Source organism: Scomber scombrus, chromosome 20 (assembly GCF_963691925.1).
Source record: "Scomber scombrus chromosome 20, fScoSco1.1, whole genome shotgun sequence".
Lineage (NCBI taxonomy): Eukaryota > Metazoa > Chordata > Actinopteri > Scombriformes > Scombridae > Scomber > Scomber scombrus.
The window spans coordinates 15,856,543-15,878,530 of NC_084989.1; the positions used below are offsets into that span (position 1 = coordinate 15,856,543).

The 21,988-nt window shown below is 36.7% G+C and overlaps 1 long non-coding RNA gene across 1 annotated transcript; it reads right to left on the reverse strand.

The window, feature by feature from the left end:
* Positions 1-800: 800 nt before the first annotated feature.
* On the reverse strand, positions 801-20,554 carry LOC134002528 (uncharacterized). The gene is made up of 5 exons (XR_009927609.1): positions 20,301-20,554; positions 19,641-19,706; positions 17,687-17,744; positions 17,037-17,105; positions 801-2,997 (listed from the first exon to the last, which is right to left on the reverse strand). It is a non-coding gene; the product is annotated as an uncharacterized LOC134002528 (long non-coding RNA).
* Positions 20,555-21,988: the final 1,434 nt, after the last annotated feature.

Sequence of the window (21,988 nt, forward strand, 5' to 3'; positions counted from 1 at the left end):
CCGTGGCTCAGTGACTGAACTTTTTGGCAAGAATGAGAGGTGGACAGAACTACTTTTACCTTTCTACATGAGGTGCCTCTGTCTGGCATTGGATAAACAGCCAGAGACTGAACAAACTTTCTTTTGGGCAAATTCGGCACATTATCAAGCAACATACTGTAAAGGCAATAGATCCGTAGCAGTCAAACACCACTGAAAAGTTTTCATTAAGAACAACGATGGAAAAAAAAAAAACCTCAACCCCAATGGCTGTGTCAGTGACCCCATCTGAATCCCCACTAGGGCACCTAACATGCAAAGGAAATTAGTATTTTGTGGACTGGTTTGTCCTCTCTCACACTGAGCCCTTCTTTCTCAAAAGCACCTTGGTAACCCTTGATCTCTCATGTATGGAAGTCAGGGCGCTGGGGCCTGCAGAAGTTGACTAGGCAGACAATAGCAAGCGGATGCTTTCTGGAAAAGTCACACCCAGGCAACTCTCATTTCACACACCGTGTTTGAGTGACCCTTGAAAAAAAAGATGCAAGATAAAGATTCTTTTTGTTCACTTAACGAAATTCAGGAAAAAAGACCCATATACTTTTTTCCCATGTAGCTACCATGTCTGGTTTCAAGAGGAATGTTTTCTGCTCAGTGGCAATGAATTAAAACATTGCATTACATTTCACAAAGTGGTTTATAAAAGGCCTTGACCAGCAATGTTTCTGATCTACGTTGGCTGAATTGTGGATGTATCACAAAAAATATGACAAAGTTTTCTTTTTCTTTTTTTGTTTGTTTATTTACTTTGTGGCAAAAAAAGGAGAAACAAGGATGAGCAAACATCATAAGAAATATCTGTTCATAAAGAATTGGCTTACGTTCAAATGATGACACAGGTTGCATCAATTATTTCAGTTACATTTTGAGTTCAATCATGATTTTTTACAGAATGCTTTTGATATAACACTGACTACGGCTTTGGTAAAATAGCTTACTGCTACACTGAGACTGAACACAGACACAAGGACAACAGATCAAACAACAAATACTATAAAAAAAACTAACTTTCAACATCATATACTGATATTTTATCTTTTTGGAAGGTGGAAGCAGATATATTTCACAGAGCAGAACAATTAATGTTTATTTTAGCCTATGAAGCATCTACAGATTTTGGTTATTTATAACTTTATGTTCATGCTGAAGACAATTAGGGCTCCAATTCACAATTATTTTTATTCTCAATGTATCTGTTGGTAACATCTCCCATTAATTGATTTTTTGTTTAGTCTATAAAATGGCATAAATTTGAGAAAAAATGCCCATAATGATTTCACAGGGACCAAGGCGATGTTAGAAATAGCTTCTTTTGTGTGGACTATACCACAAAATCCATAAATTCAATTCATAATGATTTAAGTAAAACCTTTCTTTACATCTCCTTATTTAGCATTTATAAACTATATAAAAATTGAATGCATCTTCATAACAAACTAATATAGTTATAAGCAGATAAAGACATTTAGGTGTTTATTAATGCAGAATATTTGTCATCAATTATACCTTCTCTAATGAACACATATTTTATATTATTGTAACTGTGTTCTACTATATTATCATTAATTATCTGTTTATACAAATGCATTGATAAACATATATCTGCTTACAACTATATTATAGTGTGTTATAGGGTTATAAACCATTCATTAAATGTTTGTATACTGCTTATAAACACTAAATTAAGGGATTTGAAGTGTTTCCATGATGTAAAACAAAGAAAAACAGAAAATCCTCAGTTCAGAAGCTGAAAACAGGAACCATTTGGCATTTTCACTTGCTAAATGACATAAACCATTCACTAATTATCAGAATTTGTGTTCGTTTATGTTGACTGACTAGACAATTGATTAATCAACCACTTGTTTCATAATGATAGCACCTGTAATCAGACTATAGTTTGAGCAATATGGAGGACGTTTTCACGTCTTAATTTCCATGTCGTATGGATTTTAAAGCAAATCAAAATAAGCCAAGTAATGCGAAAGTAAGACTGATGTTAAGTTGCAATTCACACTTTCTCCACACATTTCTTCATCATTTGGGTTGGATGAAAGTTTGATTTAGCACTGATCAGCCAGTCAGTTTATCAAGCAACTCTAATTACATATTACATTATCTGTGAAGTTAGATTACCTTCAGTTATTGTTTCACTAAACACAGGTTATTCTTCAGTTGTTTGGCCACATATCATGTACTGTAGGTGTTCTAATAAAGGTTTTCTTAAATCCAAGCTTGGAATTTTCAGTTATTTAATATTGGTGGTTATCTCTTTCTGCACCACTTTGACAGCTTTGCATCTTAAAATATAAGAAATATCTTTAAAAACAAGTCCTGACTCCACAGGCTGACACAGACGTAAACTTTACTGCATCTTTTTTCAAAGTTCTGACATTGAGCATTTTTGCTTGATCTGTATTTCACCGAAGTAAACATTTTTCATTGAATATAAAGCAAAATTGAGTTAATGTTTTAGACAGGCTCTTAACAATATCACAAAGCAAAGACTCTGTTGGAAATACAGATGCGAGCAAAGGTATCAGCTGTAATGTAATATGCTGCATTATCATTTCATTATTCATAAATTGAGGGAGTATATGCAATGAAAACCAAGTCCCTTAAACACAAACTGTCAAGGTGGTTGTGTTTCTTAAAAAATGATTCCTACAGTCTTCTTCTACATACTAAATGAAGATGTACAATATACAGTCATGCCATTGCTGGCCTTCTTTACAGAGTTTGTGTTGTTTGCTGACACACTGCTAGACAGGGTCAAGGATACATCTGACTCACCTCAGGCCCCCTGCTCTCCCCGGGGACTGGCCTGTCACTCACTCTGTGGTTACGCATCATAGCTGACAGAGGCACAAAGTGAGAGCTCGATGCTGCATCAACATCATCACCAAAACCCATCCTTAGCATGACATCTTCCTCCTAGTCCAGCACCAGCTCTCTACACTGCAGAAGGGGGAAAGAAGAGATTCACACCAAGAGCCAATAACAAAAATGTCATTTAGTGTGATTTCGTAAACCTAAAAATAGATGATTTGGATATTTACCTTAAAATTCTCCACACTGCAGTTTGGATGTGAAATGCCATGCACTAGAGATGTTATAAAGTAGCAGTTATGCCTGCAAAAGGTTTAAAATGGCTGGTGTAATACTTCATTTACAATGGTTTATTGAGACTGGATACCCACATCTACGCTCTGTGAGCCATTTTAAATGGTTCTCCAGCTCATTGAAACAGCATTGGGTTGGGTAGCGTATAGGCTTTAATTGGTATTAGATGACATAATAAGCACATGTATGAGGCTGTTTGACTAAGAGCAAAGGGCTTCAATGATCACTGATCATAGCACTTTGTTCTTTCTACATTAAAAATGAATACATTCACTGAAATATTGTACTGTACCACTTCAGAATACAAATGATACTGTGGCCAACGCCGACAACCGCAACTAAGATAATAATATGACCAAGAAACATATAGTGTGTGAATAATCTAGCTCGTTTTTACATCATGAAGCCACAGTGCAGAGAATTTTGTGGTAATCGCTCGTTCCCATTGCGCCAAGCTACACCCGATAATTTGGAGAATAAAATGGCAGCCCACCACAGAGACGGGTGAAGAGTTCAAAAAACGTTAGCACTTTCCATTACATTGTAGTGAGGGTCACACTGAATCCCAAAAAGCATATTTAGCATAGATGATCTCTGTTTGGCCGCATTTGTAACTATAAAAATAGTGCACCCAAGGTTTCGCTAATGAGGTTCGGATGAATTTACATTTTTTTCAACTCAGTCTTATAAAATAAGAATATATAGAAAATCAGGTTCTATATTTGGACAAATTGGGGTTGAAAATAGCGGACTATTGTAAACTACTGATTTTGGTTGAAGCAGTGACAAAAGAGGTTAACCCCTCAATGGTTTCAGCACTTTCTACCTGTCCACACTTCTTTGTATCATATCGTATTCAGACGACTAGACACAAATAATAATTATCTGTTTGAGTTGGCAAACAAGGCGAGCAATGGCTCAGTCGACCGAGCCTTAGCTCATGTTGGTGGGCGTCTCTCCCTTTCTCCCTCTCACTCATTTTGCTGCATGCTGCCATTTTAACTGTTCCTGAGTGGCAGGCAAGAGGGCGGGGTTTGTAGTGGCGGCCATGATGGTGGAATCACTACACCCACTCCAGAGGAACAGCCCCAACATCAAAGCCAGTTCACACATTCGGCTATGTTGTGATTCAGGCCAAAACCGAGGACTGTAGGTAAAGGACGATATATACTAAATGTGATAAATCAGAATGATGTCAACAATATGTCTCCGTTTGCTCGGTGAAACATTTCTCTGAGAGTGAAATCATACTAATTACACTATTCTGACCATGTGAAAACAACCAGAGAAAACTTCAACCAAATTATTTGCAAGAACCTTTTTAGATATCTAGACTATGGAGAAGGAAAGGTCCCAAATCAAATGCTTAAATTCAAAATACTCTTCAAAACTGTACGTCATGTTGGTTTCTTCACTTGTTTTTTTATTAATCAGCACTGCACTATTCTTGCAAATCCCTAATATTTTACCATCTTCTAACTTTAATTATGTAGGCACATGCTGTGTATTAGTACTGGTTAAGACTGAATATAGAGAATAGCAGAAGAATTTGGCATACGTTACTTCATATACTGACAAATAAAATAATTTTAAAAATAGAAAACAAATAAATAAATCACGTGATTATGCACATCCAAGATGTAAAACTGATTTTGGATCAACATTTTAACATAAGACTAGCTCAAAAAGAGTCTACAAAGAATACAGACTCAAAATAAGAATATTTTTCTTTTTTCCCCCTACAAATTGCATGTTAAATACAGTATTTAAGATAAAATTTATAGCATTATTTCAAATTTAAAGATTACTTACTGCATATGAGAAAGGAAAGGTCCAAAATTTTATCAAATTCGAAAAAACAATCGTGAATCAAAAACAGCATCAACGTAGGAGCTACATCATGTCACAAATTAAAAAATAAAATCAGTCCTCCTTCAAAGAGTGTCATCGTAGGATCAGATAACTAAAGCAAACACTAAATTCTCATAAAGGTCGTATCAGTCAAAAGCAATCGCATTAGTCAGCAGTACTGTATCTTTCCCAACTGCCCAGTTGTGCTGTAATCTAACTGAAAATGTCACACTATTATAATAAAAAAAATTAAAAAATTAAAAAAAACTTTGCCAGCAAATTCATGCTTGTGTTCCCTCAAAGCAGATTGTGTATTATGTGGGTCACATCCATACTGCCTCATTTCCCCACCCCCAACCCTGAAAATTAAAAAGAAAAAAAAAAATGTCTTCCTTGGATGACCAAAGTTGCTCCTAACCAACTACATTTGAGGTCAAAGTTCATTATATCCCCTTGGCAACACCAGGGCAACAAGAAACGGTGTCTAGACAGGTCATGGTATCCCCCCCATGCCCAAACCAACCCACCACCCCCTGGCTCTTTCCGGAAGGAGGTGTCAGCAGTAGCCAAGTGCAGGGTAAACAGGACAAGGGGGGGGTGGCCTTTGGCCCTCGTGGGGTCGGATCAGCACCTCCACCCTCCACTGATCAAAGATGAGGATCTTCCATGCCAGGGCCTTGGTCAGAGGGGGCAGGGTCGGAAGATGAACTCTGCGTTTCTGTAATCTAGACGTGTCCAGACCCGATTGTCTTCTTTCACAGCCCAAAATGGACCCTTCCGGTGCCACTGATTACATTAGGGAGGAAAGACTCTTTTCACAGGGGCGCCAGGACAAAAGAGGTGCTTCCGTGCCCCTCACCATCTGGTCCGAAAATAACAGAAAAGGTCCCAGAAAAAATAAAAAAAAGAGCCCAGCCAGCACACAGCCTTAAATGAAAGGAACGCTGTTTGAATAGATGGGATGGCTGGACAGATAAGCAAACATACAGTAAAGCCTCGCACATTTACGCAGAGATTGGAACCCAATCTACATCAGCAAATAAAGCCGTGTACATGGGCTGTGATGAGCAGGCCTGCAAATTGTTGACGTATTTAAACAAAAATGGAATTCAGCTGTGCACCACACAGAGAATATACCCTCAGCTGGGCCACACATAGATCATTATTATTGCAAACTATTAATGCCCAGAGGCTCTCCAGCAGTTTAAACTGCACAGTGGACCACGTGGCTAGATTTTTGATGGAAATTAATAGAAAAACACTAAAATATGTGATAGTTGTGAGTTTTTAATACAAAACAGTCAATAGATAAAGCCGAATAATTTAAGAGATCATACATTAGGCATATACACAACTAACAAAGCCAATACATGGACTAACTAACTCTGATGTAAGTAAATGAGCCTTGCTGATATAAAGGTGTGTCATATTTTCTTGATAAGCAGTTGGTAGTATTTGCAACCCCATATATTGCACATATATTACATGTCATTTAGTCAGTTTTCAACCTTTGCTCAGTCTTCTTTGTCAAAGCTGTGTGTGTGACATTACTTTTAAAGCTATCAGTCAGTGGCTGTGGTTTGTTGACATAATCATCCATTTCTGAAAGCCTGACATGAGATGAATTTAAAGTAGCTGATTAAAAAGCTATATATCTATTTTAAATAAAAGCCTTAAGTGCTCATCCCAGGAAACATCAATTGAGAACTCCTCATTTCTTTCTTTTGAAGATGATGTCCAATTTAAAATCTAGTACGACTTTGTTCAGGATGGAATAATGTGGTCTGTTCACTTCAGCAGCCTTTTTGAAAGGCTTACATGTTCAGCGTGTAGGCATTTCAGGTAAGCTACATGGTGTTATAGTGTCACAAACGTATAACTTGGAGCTTTTGGAGCTGTTTTGCTAATGCTGATTATATGCTCTGCTATGCATGACTTGTTTTTCTCTCACAGTTTAAGTCCACAAGGAAATTTGGTAAATAAACAACCTCATTAGTGGCAAAGGTGATGCTGCCCTTGATGTTGAATGCTTTTGTCAGGAGAAAGGTGAATGTGCAGCACTGAGAAGTAAAGTTAGATTGAGTAGCCTGCTCATATGGGACTACCAGCTTTGTTATGAAAACTGATTTTGGAACAAAGATAGCAGATAAAAAATATATCTAAATCTATATTCAGCTCCTGACTGGCACAGACCAAGTATCTGTGAGGTGCAAAGAAGTTCTGTGTGAGAGAACAAAACTACCTGCACTACCTAACAAATAAGTTTGCACATATTTTATAATTCAACCGCTACAAATCGGTGGGATAATATTTTTAGACCCAAATTTGATACGAAGGATTCTCAAAATCTGAAAGTTTATCTAACAAATATGTCATCCAGCAGTCAAGACAGGGAAGCCTGGACCATGAACCACTTCCCTTCCCTCTCTTAAAATGTATACTTATCTATATCTGCAGCCACAAGGATTACACTTCAAATAATCAACCTTGGCACCTAAAGTGCAGAATGCAGTTTTAAATTAATGTATGTATTCACGTTTTCAGGTAGACCTGTAACACCATCCTAAAAAGTAGATATTGGGGATTCATGAAATCTAAATTAAAAGTATTGCATGGACGAAATACGTTTTTAATGAATCACGTGTTATGTGCATATTGCTGGTAGAATTAGACATATAGAATATTCAAGGAAACTCATACACATAGATTATTTTTTAATTTAGATTTTCTTATTCTATAATTGTAAGTATTGAACTTCAAGGATATTTTATTATCTTTTTTAACTTTCCTTGAAATGTAAAACATAAAAGGTATTTCCTGGTCAGTTGTCTGACATGATAAAGACTTTTTACGTACTTAACAGGTGGACACAGTAATTCTCATCAAATGTTTCTAACTATTCACCCTCTACAGGTAGTATTTTACCTCTTTTCAATTTCATTTTTCTTGCTTCGTTCTGGATTTTTTCTCTTATTTGAAAACTTATTATAAATCAAATACAGGGTTAAAACTTTTTCTATTCTCTAGGGTTGAAATGATTAGTCAATTTACCGATTAATCAATCAACAGGAATTTGATCGGCAAATATTTTGGTATTTTATTATTTGAGTCTTTTATCAAGTAAAAAGGCAGAGCATTAACTTCCAGCTTCATCAATGTTATGATTTCCTGCTTTTTCTTTGTTTTATATTATTGTAAACTGAAAATTCATGACTGTTGGTCATCAAGATGAGCGACTATTTGTCATCTCTGAGAATTCATAATGGGCATTTTCCAATTTTTTTTGACATTTTATAGACTTATTAATTGACTGAGTAATTGATGATGAAAATAATTGTTAGTTGCAGCCCTAATATTATTTTTTAATCCCTATATTAATGAGTACAAGGACAGAAGTTAAATAACTGAATAAATAAGTAAAAGTACTGTGGCTACACAATAAATGATGCACATGACAAAAAATGGTCAAATAAGCCAATTCTCAAAAATGAATGAATGAGAATGACAGTCTAGTGGTATGATTTGACAACTATATCATGAGAGGAGTGGAAATTACTGTAGACTTCAATGTCTTAAAAAGACCTAATTCAAACATGACAACAAGCTCTTCTTATCCCTGCTGTGATGCAGCAACATCCTGCAAGTACTTAACATCTGATTTTTTTCATCTGTGTCATTTCTAAGTAGTAGCAGAACATATAAAACCAATATGGATGGAATAAAGTGAAGCAGGTTAGGTGCTGTGATCAGCCTGCTGTTCTGCCATTACAGCTCAAGTAGAAAATTCGGGCTGAATTTTTTTCTCAATATATGCTAAAAAGTACAAGTCACACATTTCAAAGATGAGGCACGGACACACTTAACTGCTCCACAATGCTGAAGATCTGCTGTATTGACTTGCATTCAGATGAGGATTTGACATGCATAAACATGGCTCGGACAGTCAGTTCTTATCCCAGCTCTTTGTGATGATTCTGCTCACTTGAACCTGCTTTGGTACCTTTAGTCTAAGAGTCAAACCTCAAGCATACACACACACAAACTGATGTGGCTGCTGTTGTTTTTCTTTGTTCTTTGTTTTCTCAAGAATGTTCTTTGGCCTTGTAATTATTGATAAAAAAAACAGTCAGAATAAAGGCCAGTATACCAGAAGCGAATACAGAAAAGGGCAGCTAGAGTCAGACTTTCTGTAGAGTTTTGTTGAGGGGAACACACTGCAAGATGAAAATGTATTGGTAAATATACTGGTGAATCATGCAAAAGTAAAATATAGCTGTAAATGCGTAGGCATCAGTTGCACATTGTGGGTTGACACCTCAAGTGCGCACACACCTGAACTCATGACAATTTTAGAAAATCTCTTAATTTACTTGAACATGCTTTACCAGTGCAATACAGGCAATAATGTTAAAACGTGCTGTTCAATGCTCTTAAAACAGAAGTATGTGTACTACTTTATATTCATAACATCTGCTGCCAGTTTCTCAAGCAGGGAGTGTGGAGAAAAAATAATGCGCAGGAAAGAGATGCACAACCATAGCCAGAGCTCAAAGCAGAGCACACTTATGCTAAATGAGCTCAATGTTATTCCCAAAATGTTTTAGACCAATAGTTTAGACAAGATGCAAACTCAAGAAAACATAGGTTCCAGTAGGTCAAGTTACAACATCTGACAAGTACTTTCCAGAGAACCATAAGTACTATCACCGGCCTAAAGAGACAATTATTTCCAGAACTTTCTCTCCAATACTCTGACTCTCTTCCCTACTGAGGTTAGTTCCCATGTGGTTGCCAACACTGAATCCTTCTTTCACCAAACTCTCCATCCTGTACATGATCTACGGCTGATTATTTATTTATGGGCAAAGAAAATCTAAATAACAATAGAATTATGAAGTCCAACCCACTACAGATTCATTGCATGTGTGTCTGCAGGGGTTGCACATAACTGGCAGACACCAGCTCGGTTTCACCACTGTGGGAGAAGTGAAGTGAGTGTGACATATAGAGGGCAGGTGGTGCCAGTCAAGTGGAGTACACCAGCATAGTCCCAATCTGTAGTTTCGGAGCTCCATAATTAGTTATTTCTCCATAGCAATCACGAAATTATGTCATCAGGCCTTACAGAGTACTCATTATTCACTGCAACAAACAAGCTGGAAATAACATGCAATCCTATGGAGACCTGAGTACTGTGTTCCTGGGAGGGACTTGAGTCACTGTGTGAAACCAACAAGAACCAACACGACACCTGGCATTTTCCAGCTAAAGTGGGCTGTTGCACACTGCTGAGCACAATCACAAGAAATGCTTCTCAATTTTGCAGGTTTGAATGTGCTGAGAAAAAAAAAAAAAAAAAAATCACACATATGGGTTTCCTTAAAAAGACTGAAAACCTGCAGGTTTAAACATAACCATGAATATTTGACGAAACTGTCTTAATCAATGTTCAGACATCATTAAGAAAGCAAACAAAATTCACCAAAAGTGTCTGTGGCTTAGCATCAGTTTAGGGGAATAGCTAGATATGTTATCCTGCCATTACAGAGCAGCTATGTAGTCTTCATGTCAGTGTTCACCTACATAATTAATCATATTAAAGGAAACGCCCAGCAGCATTCAGTAGCATGAACCAACAAAAATTAAATCAGAAACTAGGAAACATTTTAACTTACATGCAAAGAGAAACATCTAATGTTTTTGAAAATGTCCAAATGTCTTGTAAAGAATGCGATCCATCCACATAATAAACAAGATATTATAAAAGGCATTTAGGATAAATACATATGTATAGTCCACACTGAAGAAAAGTTCCTATAATATTGCAAGGGTTACACCTTTTTAATTTTTTAATTTCTCATATAGTGTGCATTATAAACACATTATCTTTGTCTTTTAAGATGAAAATTGCTTTGAAAAAGATATTTTTACTACAACAACAATCACAAATATATGTTCAGGAGTCTAAGGCATTCAGGTTCAAAGACATTCACTGTGATCTGTAGGTCTGTATAAATGATATTCATTGTTGAAGCTACTGTACAGCGATGGCAGGTTGGACTACTCTAAGTACAGTCTTTCAAAGACTGAACACAGCTCAAGTTGAACATGATTAAGTTACTGTTTACTTGAAAGATTTCCTGTTGAATCTTTTCAAATAATTTTTTAAGTAAAAGTAGTGATTGTGCATGACACACAACATTTTTAGATCAAACAAACTGATTCTGGGGTGAGGCTCAAATATTGCTCAAAACCTGATTGTGTTAACCACAATATCTGAAGAAAACACCAAAGAGATAAAAAAATAATAATAATCTAAGGCTTTCTTAATTTCTAACTGATGTGTGACTTAATGTGATACCATTACAAATCAAACTATTTCTGTACAACTGGTTTGTCAAGATACAAGAGGTTCATGAAAAGTTTTTACTTTAATATCATTTATTCTTTTCTAACATCGGTGCCACTCAGTCATTGCTCGGACTGAATTCAGTTGAGGACATGTCATGATGAAGGAATGTATTAAAATTAATCACAAACAGTGCACAGTGTATTGAGATAACACCATGTGCTCTATTTAATAAAAGCCATTACATGCTAGAGTGTAAACTCAAGCAAATCATCCAGAAACATGACAATTGGACAACAATTTAGATGTTGCAGATGTAACAAACAGGTTTTTTTTTTTTTTTGTTTTTTTTTTTTAAAAGCCAGTTACTACAACACCTGCACTTTGGAAACAATGCAATGTCCGCACTTTAATAAAAGTGACAGGGGCCCTGACTTAAAGTCAATACATTTTAAGGAGGGTAATTAGTCAACAGTTAAAGGCAGTAATCACCTAGTGATGAAGATGAAAGGACTCAAAGGAAAACAAACTGGAAATGGGCTGGTACCATTCACATCACAGTCGGATTCAAGAGGTCATGTGCTAAGTCCTGTTAAGAGCCTCAAAGGGCAAACGTTGAACACTGAGCACTTTCGAGGGAGTGTTTAGAAACACAGCCAGATATTAAGCACACAAACATGAAAAATATCAATTTCACATTTGGTTTAACACTTTCACACTTTGTGTCACTGACACCCAGAGAGAAGGGCTGTGGAAGACAAAACACAGCTCCTGGATAAGGATCATGTTAATGCCTATCAATTAGGATCAAAAAGGGATTAACCGGCATGGTTGCAGCAGTGGGATGGGGGCCCATGCAAAGTCACTGAATACTAGGGGTCACACCCCCGACTTCATTAGGCCTGACCTTTCCACGCCATTGTGTGACAGGAAAGAGATCCTGCAGTCTGTATTTCCCCTTTGCACATCTTAGATGGCTTATGGAGACTCAAATATGAGACATGCAGAAAAGCTGTTAGAGATCAGTGAAATATGAAATATTCACTTTCAAAGTCCAGGGAGACTTATTAGGTTACTGCAACTTGGTGCAGGTGGGTATTTACTCATCAACCCCTTACCCTCCCTGCAAAGGAAATCATTTTTTTCACCTTAGAGAAAAGTAAGATTTACTAATTAGTCATGGTGCAGCCTCCCCTCGCTATGATGTACCGCAGGGTCGACGTGCTTTAACTCTGCCTTACCATCTTAATTCACTAAAGGTCAAATGGCAAAGTGAAAGCAGGTACTCCAGGTATGTTAAAAATAAGCCCCAATTAGGGAAAAATGCAAGCACACCCTCAAGTCTCACACGTGTGACTTGGAAGGAAACTTTCAGTAAAGCCCCTGAAGTGGGGAAATTTAAATGTTGTGGTATGTTAGTGCACTTATTTACATATGTCTTCGACAAAAAGAAATGAGAACGATAGAGAAATAACTTTTACACACAAAGGCCGCGCATGGAATATAATATTTACACCAAACCATTAGTCACATTAATCCTGGGTTATCCCCAGTTACTCAGGACCCAGCCCAAAACTGTTGATCTTTACGGTGTTAAACTGGTTGCATCATTAAAAACAGTTATTGCTGCTATAACCCAAAATTTCATCTAGGCGTCAGTCTGGAAGAAATATTTACAACTTTATAGTTGATCTATTCTCTCATTCAAACATTTTTGTAGTCAAGAGGAGCAAAATCATAGCTGGGCGGAAATGATATTTCTACAGATTGTTTTACTTTAGGTATTCACACAAATACTCTGGAACACATGAACTGGCAGAGCACTATGTAACAGTTTGGAAAGAACAATGACTTTCTTTTGTTCAGTTGTGCCATACTTTTGATAACCGAATTTAAGGGATCCTTGATTACAGTGTGTACAAAGTAAACAAATATTAGCTGCTTTAATATCATCACATTGTTTTTGTTCTCCTAAATACGATAAGGCTCAAAAATTCAGTAATGTTCAAGCTGTGCAGTAACTTCAAGTTTACAAGGACAATATGCATTTTTTATTTCACCTTTTCATAATGAAGCTGAGCAGTATAAAATCCTTGCAGAGGGCAAGGTAGACCTGAGGCAGGTAACTGATTTAGACCTATTATGACCAATGGCAACTGTAGTTTATTTTTTGTAAGAATCTGCATAAAAGGGTAAAATAAACAATATTTTAGCTATTAATCGCAGTCCAAACATGCATATATTTGATGATTTTTACAGTAAACATGCAGACTGTTATTCTAAAGAAGAATTACATTAAATGCCTAGTTATATATTTATATATTTTTCTCTTTTTTTTGAAAAACAATAACTTAGGCTAGGGGGATTACTTCTTTTCATTTTTCAAGGCCTAAATCAAGAGCTGTGTTTACTTCTGCTGTGTTGAGAACTCAGTGAAAGTTAAAACTTGAGTAAAAGAGCAGAAATAAATCTCAGGCCAAAAGTTTCTTCCCAGAAAGTAAGTACTTGTTCAGGCTGCTGTTCAGTTTAAGCAGGCATGCAGCCTCGCACTGCAGTCAAACGCTGGTCACCCAGGCCTACAGCCTTCTTTGTACCATTTATGAGGGTGTAATAGATGAGCACACTCCATTTAAAAGGCAGTGGTGGATTTGCAGACAAAAGGAAAACAGGAAGTGTTGCAGAAGCTGTCAATGCTACGCAGCTGAGAGGGAACCTGACATGCTGCATGTGTACATCCAGCTGGATCACAAACACTGGAAACAAATGCACGCACAAAAAATTCACACTCAAACACTGCGTCAGTCAACGAAAACAAGTTATTAACTTACTGTTCACAGAGCACAAAAATAATGTTTCAACTGTGTTGTAATTTCTATTACATTTACAGTACAGTCAGTGTGCACCTTACTACTGAGGATCTAATATTCATGTGTTGACTGGGATGTTGTGGCTGCACCTCAAATTTAAAATCTCATTCAATAAGCAGTGTGGTGACTCTGGTTGTTTTAATGATAAACAAAGCTATGCCATCTGCAGGAACAGATCTTACTGTTGACCCAAGATCAATTTCACATCCCAGAAATTGTGTTTCAGCAGAAGACTGAAGTCAGAGTTGGTATAACCCACTCCAATAACGAGTCATGACTACAGTCTAAAGAAACATACTCAACCATAACTGATCATATTAGAAGTAAATGCAGTTGTTTAAAGCGTTTGTGGTCAACTAAAGTTTTCATAAGAACAAATATTCTTTATTATTCAATTTCGGATTTCAAGTCAAATTACAGCTGAAATTATTATGTTTACCGGAAATGATTAACTTGTTTGGTTTCATCTGCAAAGGACAACAGGTTTGAGTGTGCAAAAAAAAAAAAATCTTAAAATGCACAATCTGACATTCATCTGTAGGTTTGTAAATTCCGACCAGCTTCCTTCCCTCGTGGCTCCACAACACATGCATAAACCCAAAGTGCCTTTTCTCTCTCTGTGGTTTCTGTGTTTTGGTGGCAAAAGAGTAGAGGCCCAGCTTAATATGTTACTGACAGCCACTGTTGTGTTACGTGGCATTAGAACACCGTCTGGCTTTCACATGAGGTCTTAACAGTGGACGAAAACAAGTATTCAAGGGGGTAAAGGTCACTTCAACCTTTCAGTGAGTCAAGTGAGCAGTTCTACATCACAATATACAGTATTTTTATATAACTACTGCAATGGGCTGACTTTAATTTAAAAGAGCATTTACAGCCTATGCAACTTTATTATAAAGATATCAAGTTTTCAATTAATGCAACATAACATATAAATAACAGCATTATATCGCTTTAACTGCCTTAATTCTCAGCGAGCATAATATACAAAACGAGTAATATATTTAATAACATTAATTACATTTAATATAGGTCTATATAATTAGATTACATTATATTATATATAATAAAATGCACAGCGCATAATCCAACAATATTTGTAATATTAAATCATTTAAAAATATATACATATGATGTTACAAATTAGACACAAAATAGATACCAGACATTTATCGCTGTGAAATATATTTGTGTTAAATAATGTTTATGATGCGCGACTCGCTGAAATAAAACAGTATTTTATTTAATGTGTATGTATTCTTTTGATGTGATTTTTTTTCATAAACACTGCAAAACAGTCTTATTACACTGAGAACTAATATTCACCTGATGAAATAATCAAATCACAAAACCAAATCATCAAACATGAGACATACTACACTTCCTAAAAAATGTTTTCGTCGCTTTTGAAAATATTTTCCCAGTCACCGTGCAGAATTTCATCTCCACTGTATGATTTTTTTTTGATTAATTTACAGCTTGGATCATTTTTGTAACGTAAAACAGTAAAATAAATAGCACAAACTGTGCATCACATACTACATTTAAACGCAACTAATTTCACCTCATACTGTAAATATTATTTCACTACAAAATATTATTAACGGGTATAATTTGCTTCAACATTTTATTTCAGTCTTTGTTTTTGTTCATTTGTGGTAAATCATATTAAATATTCCCTCAAAACTGCTCACAAGATATTGTGGAAATTGTGAAAATAAAAAAGGAAAATTTTATGATAAAAATCAAAATGATCATCCAAATTATTTTGTTTCGCTCAGCATTTCACAAAAACTAAATCTATAAATCATAAGCCACAATTCAACAGTAGACATTTTCAAATCGGCCCGTTGGTTCAATATTTATTTCAGTTCTGTTCCACTGAAAAGTTTGTTCACTCGACAAAAGTAGCCCTGGTTCCTAACTGGATTTGTTCTGTGAGTTCAGATTCCCTTTTCTGCGAGCTACACTACAGTTCACTTCTTTTGCCACTGCCTGAAACCTAAAATGGACGCTGCTGGCTTCGAGTTATCGATGGATAGGACCAGTTAAGGGTCACAGCTGTGCAGTTGTGCTCTTACCAGAGAAGAGGCAAATGGACCCATGTTTTGGCAGACTGCCAGAAGACTCCTTAAAATACAGTGAAAGCCTTGATTTAAAATATGCCACACCAATGCGTCATTACGCAGCAGAGGCTAGTGGGATGAACAACCCACCGTTTACAACAGACAATGGCAGGTGCTGATTTTGTACAGAGCAATGCTTTGAAACATGCTCAAATTTTGCTCTGTATGTGCACAGAAATAACCCAAGAAATCTTTTCAGTATAGCTCAGGCAGCATTAGAGCCTAGATGAAAGCCTGTTTTCTCCAGACATCATCATGATGTTAGACCTCGTGACTGCACTGTGGGTGGAGACAATGAGCCAATAGAAAAACAGGATAAAGATCCAGAGTCCTTCTTGCATCAGCATTTTCCGGCTAAGCCTCAAGTGAAAGTTACGAGATCCATATCCATGATTATCTTATGAAGAGATCAAAAATCAGCGTTAATAAAAAATGATTGCTGTTGACGAGTGAATGACAGCACTGAATTTGATTTGCCATTTCTCAGCATCATATCATCTAGAATTGGCATTGCAAGCCAGAGCTCAACCACTGTAAATACTGGCCTGTGCAGCAGACTGATATTTCCCTCAGGCAATCACATTCTCCCACTGCAGCACCTTAAAGCATTCCTAGAATTGCTTTTCTCGACTTTAAACGTGCCCAAATGTGCTTTAATGAACAGGTCAACACAGATCTTACTATTTGGGTGAACACACTCCAGCGTTGAAGGCATGAATGCATGACAGGCTGCATGAAAACACAGATTTCCTGTGAAAACAGAAGAAAAATAAACATGAAACAACATTTTCATTTTTGCTTTACTTTTTCATTTGTTTGTAGCCTTGGCGTAAAATACATTTAGGCTCAATTTGCGGTCAAAAAATTACATACATAAATAAATAAAATGTTGCAGTGGTCGCAAATAAAAGTGAAACAATTTCTAAGGCACAAACAATAATTATTGAAGTAGTTTACCTCTTTAAAAAATGAGTGTTATGTAGCTTAGGCTTTATAAAATAAACTTTAAAATGTCAGATGAAATTAGAGCCACGTAAATTGTGATGATTTTGCATTGCTTGCGTTTGCTATCTTTATGCAAGCAGCGATGATCATAAACTCTCGTTTATTCTTTAATGGTAAAACAGACCGTTTTATGTTTTGTGTAGCAGAAAACAAACAATAATGCAAACAAGTCTTATTGTACGTTCAAAAAGGCTTATTTTGATTGAATATATTGTGCAGAACTTCAAAAAATGCCAATTTAGAACTATTACGAGAAGTGGATATTGCAACAAGTACTGCGATAAAAATATATGGGCCTGAAACTCTGCTTTACACATGTTGCTTACCTTTCTAATTGCAATTCCAATCATTTTAGTCAGACACTGGATCAGGTTTGGGACAGGCCTGCAAAGAAACTGCATGTTTAAGTGTGGCTGTACGCTCCAGTGAAAACATTATCAACAAGCACTCAAAAACCATTAAGGAATATGACAAGACCAGACTAAAGGAGCTGCCCGACAGCAGACGAGTATGCACTAAGTCTGTGATAATGAAGAGATCTGTCCAGGCTGGTCACTGATATGGCAAACAGATAAACATCACAGACCCAGTGAGTGAAAGTAACTTGTAATGGCAGACTGATGCTTGCAGCACTTTTAGTAGCCAGAGTTATATTTGCCTCTACTCAAAAAGTGGACTGTGAGAAGAACATTGCAGCTGAGTCTTTAAAAAAAACAAACACACATTGCTTAGAGGAATATATGAAAAGCGTTAACATTTTAATAAGCACTCTTTTACTTTAAGACAGTAAATGCTATTAATCTTTAAATTATGTTTATCCTGAATCTCTCGTAAAAAGAATCTTGCATACCAAGTATGCCACTAGGTATTCTTGCAGCACGTTATAGAGTCTAAATCAACAGAGACATAAGTGATAATAATACCTAAAATGAAACCTATTACAGATTAACTTTCCCTCCTAAATGTCGAGTAAGGCAATCTACTGTATTTCACAGATTTATCAGAGTTACAACATTACTTTCAGTAACATTCAGTTATCAGCCTGAAGCCCACGGAACATAAGAAATTATATAAAATATAAATTGAATTTTAAACAGTTGCCATTCACATTTTCCACAGCATTAAAACATTATTTTAAATTGCATTAAACACTAGGTGTCTAAACTGTTCCCAATATGCTTCCCAACATGTTGAGAAATGTTGAGTAGTTATGTGTATAGATTATAGATAGATGTACATTATATTTAAATTTCTTTCAAACGCCTTGCAGTTTACCATAAAGTCTTTGATATACATGCTGTAAGTGCCTGTATTTGTGTATCTAACAAATACAGTAGAAACTACTTGAGTTTCTAGATACTCTACAAATTGATGTAGGCTTAACAGCTCAAGTTATATTTTAAAAAAACAAGCAACCCCAGTGATATTTTGGTTGTTCACAACATGCTGTGATTCACAGGAAGCCTTTGGCAGTGATGAATCAGACAAAATGGCTACCAAGTGTCCCAACAACAGACGGACACATAGTGGTTGAGAGAAACAATGTTTTTCCTCATCACATTAATTCAATATACGTCATGGCTAACAACAATGCTGTAGCAGCCATCTTGCCCCAAAAGAGCAGACACTGGGAGGAGGGAGGAAGGCTCCCCAAGTCATATGACTGCACTGTCTGCAGACAACTGCAGTGACAGAGCAAAAGCGTCTAGACAAGCCTGAGGCAGCAGCAGATCAGGTACACATGCACTTTGGCATGCAACTTACTATGACTTATTGTTCAAATCTTTGATAGTAAGTCTTTTTTCACCATATCTGCACGTTGAATTTAAATAGTTGATCAATTTGGGTAGGAAATAGTGAGATGATTAACCCCTTCAACCACGAGAACAAGCATTGTTCGAACTGGATTCAAATCAAGAGCCAAAGGTTACCAAATAGGCTGAAATTGAGGGAATGTGCAGAAACAAATCAGACTTCTCCATGTGACGTAATGGTCAACTCAGAGATTTAAAAATTGTATTTATTTATTTATTTTAATTTTTTTAAATCATAGCTATGGATTAGTTGACAGACATTGTGGAAAATATTTTATATTTCTTTGAAGCTGCTTAAGGGGAAGTTTAAGGTGAATAGTGGCAAGAAAATGTTTTGTGTAAATGAATAAATCCACAGTGTGACATAAACCACACACTCCATCCTAAAACTCTTAGTTAGCCTATGCAGCCTAAAAGTGAACGAACAACTCCTGTCTCAATATACAATGTGCACACAGCAACCAACCTTTCTCAGCTACTTCAGTCTGCCTTCTGGATGGTGCACTCCTCTTGAACTCTGAAGGCTGGTCCCCTGCAGAGCATAAACAAGGACAGGACAAGAAAAAAAAAACAATTCACACTGGATTCATATTACCTCACCTTACACATATCAACTCACAGACATATATGCTGCATATATGCCTGAAATATATATTGTTTTGTTATCATAATTTGATCACGTAGGATAGCTAAAAATTGTACTTTTTCATTTAAAAATTGAAGTGATGAGCCCACTAGCCAGGTTCACGCCCCTGCTGAGTTAACAGGTATCTTAAGCAGGCGTGGGGATAATGAACATCACGTCAGCAAAGGTGCGTCACCTGCGCATCCTCCTGAAGTAGTGTGAATGAGGTCAAATCTCCACATCAAATTGTGTAAGATATATTAATATATATAGTATAAAAACACCACACACGCATTATTTGTAACAGCATACAATTATTAAGCTTCTTGCGGTTTGTTACGATACAGCTACATAATTTAAATTATAAGCTGGGAAAACGTTTTTTAAACACAAAAAGGCACTGCTAACATTCACAAAATACACGTTATTAGACAGTGTTGTAATGCTGCAGTATCTACTGTATGTTAGGCAACTTGCTGTGGTGGCGCCTGCCTTACCTACCTGTGCATAAAGAGCTGTCTGCTGATAGACTGCAGAAGAAAAAAAAACTTTCACAGCGTTTATCTACAAATTATTTTGGCCGAGCGTAGCGACTCGTAGGCGAAGGCGTTTCGGGTGGAGAGAGGAAATTCCCGTTTCCAACAGTCTGCTTCCTTGTAAATGAGCAAAGAGATGTGAAAAAAAAACTCCATCTCCAATTTTATCAATTTCAGACACACTCCAGACGGTCTCCAAGCGGTTACGTGCCTGTTCGTCTTGCGCGTGCACGCCGAATGGCGCGGGAAGCGGAGATAACATTTCCGGAGTGAAAGCGCAGGGAACCAATGGCAGAGCGAAGCTGGATCTGACAGCTAATCACAAGAGCCGGTGAGTATAACCTCCCGCCCCTCCTCCTCTTCACCCGTCTGTTGACAGTGCACTGAATAAAACAACAGTCTGAGTTAAGCAGTTCATTGCACTGAGATGTGGGTCACTGACTGCAGCTTACTCTCACTGGGAAAAGGCAGAGATGCATGCTATCATGTATTATAAAGGAATCATATCAAACATTACTATACTGTACATTAGATTGCCTAGATGCATTCTTAATAGCTTTTGAAATACACATCATACCATCATATACCATATTATATAAATATGGATTAATAGCCTATAAATATGACAGTATAGCTTAAAAGGTAACCTGATCCCTAGCTGCTGGATGCTGGATGTTTTCAGTCAAAGCCAGTGGCTGCTATTGAACAGCCATTATGTCAGTACTGTGTTACAGATGACTACATGCAGGTGACTACAAATGTGCAGGGACTTTATGAAAAACAAAGATGTCTCCATTGATGCCTGGGAAAAACAAAGATGTCTCCATTGATGCATGTGAATTATAGCTGCAATTATTATTTAATAAATTGACAACATGACAATTCTTTGTAGTCTTTGATGATGGTAAAATGAATATCTTTGGGTTTTAGCTTGTTGGTCATCCAAAATGAACAATTTGAAGATGTCACCTTGAGCTCTGGGAACATGTGAATGTGATTTGTGAATTTTGAACGTGGCTCATCTCTCATTGTTACATACATTGAGCTCGTTTGTGACAATTGGGCAATTAGCTAAGAAAATAATTTGCAGATGAATCAATTGTTATTGATTAGTTGTAGTGCAACTGTGAATACTACCCAAGTCTTTGTCTACTTGTGTAGGTGAATAGTATGAACGCCAATTTCTGTGTTTATTTTACATGTATATTCTTCTTTATCAAATAGCTTTTCTGTGTAGGAGATACTATGAATGGAGGCTCAAATCCCTGACTAGTGTACTGTGAAAGAAATGTGATTCAAACCCCAGTCTCCCATGTGGGATTGAACCAGACACCCACAAACAAAAACAAATCTTCCTATTGGAGTATGTTAAGCTAATAGTGCTTGGGTACAGCGGCATGGTAACACATTCATTTTACTTCCCATCGATGCAAAAACTGCAACAACTTGGACACTAAATCAGTCTCAGAATGTCTCAGACAGGGTAAGTCTGCAGCTAAACACAATACACAATGAATTGGAAAAATTGACTGATTACATTTCTGTCACTCACAAAACAATCTACTGCAGGCCTTACAGCTCCAGTATCACTTTCTCAAGATGAATTGACAGCAAAAACTGATTGTCTCACACAAAGCAACTTCCAAGTTGCTA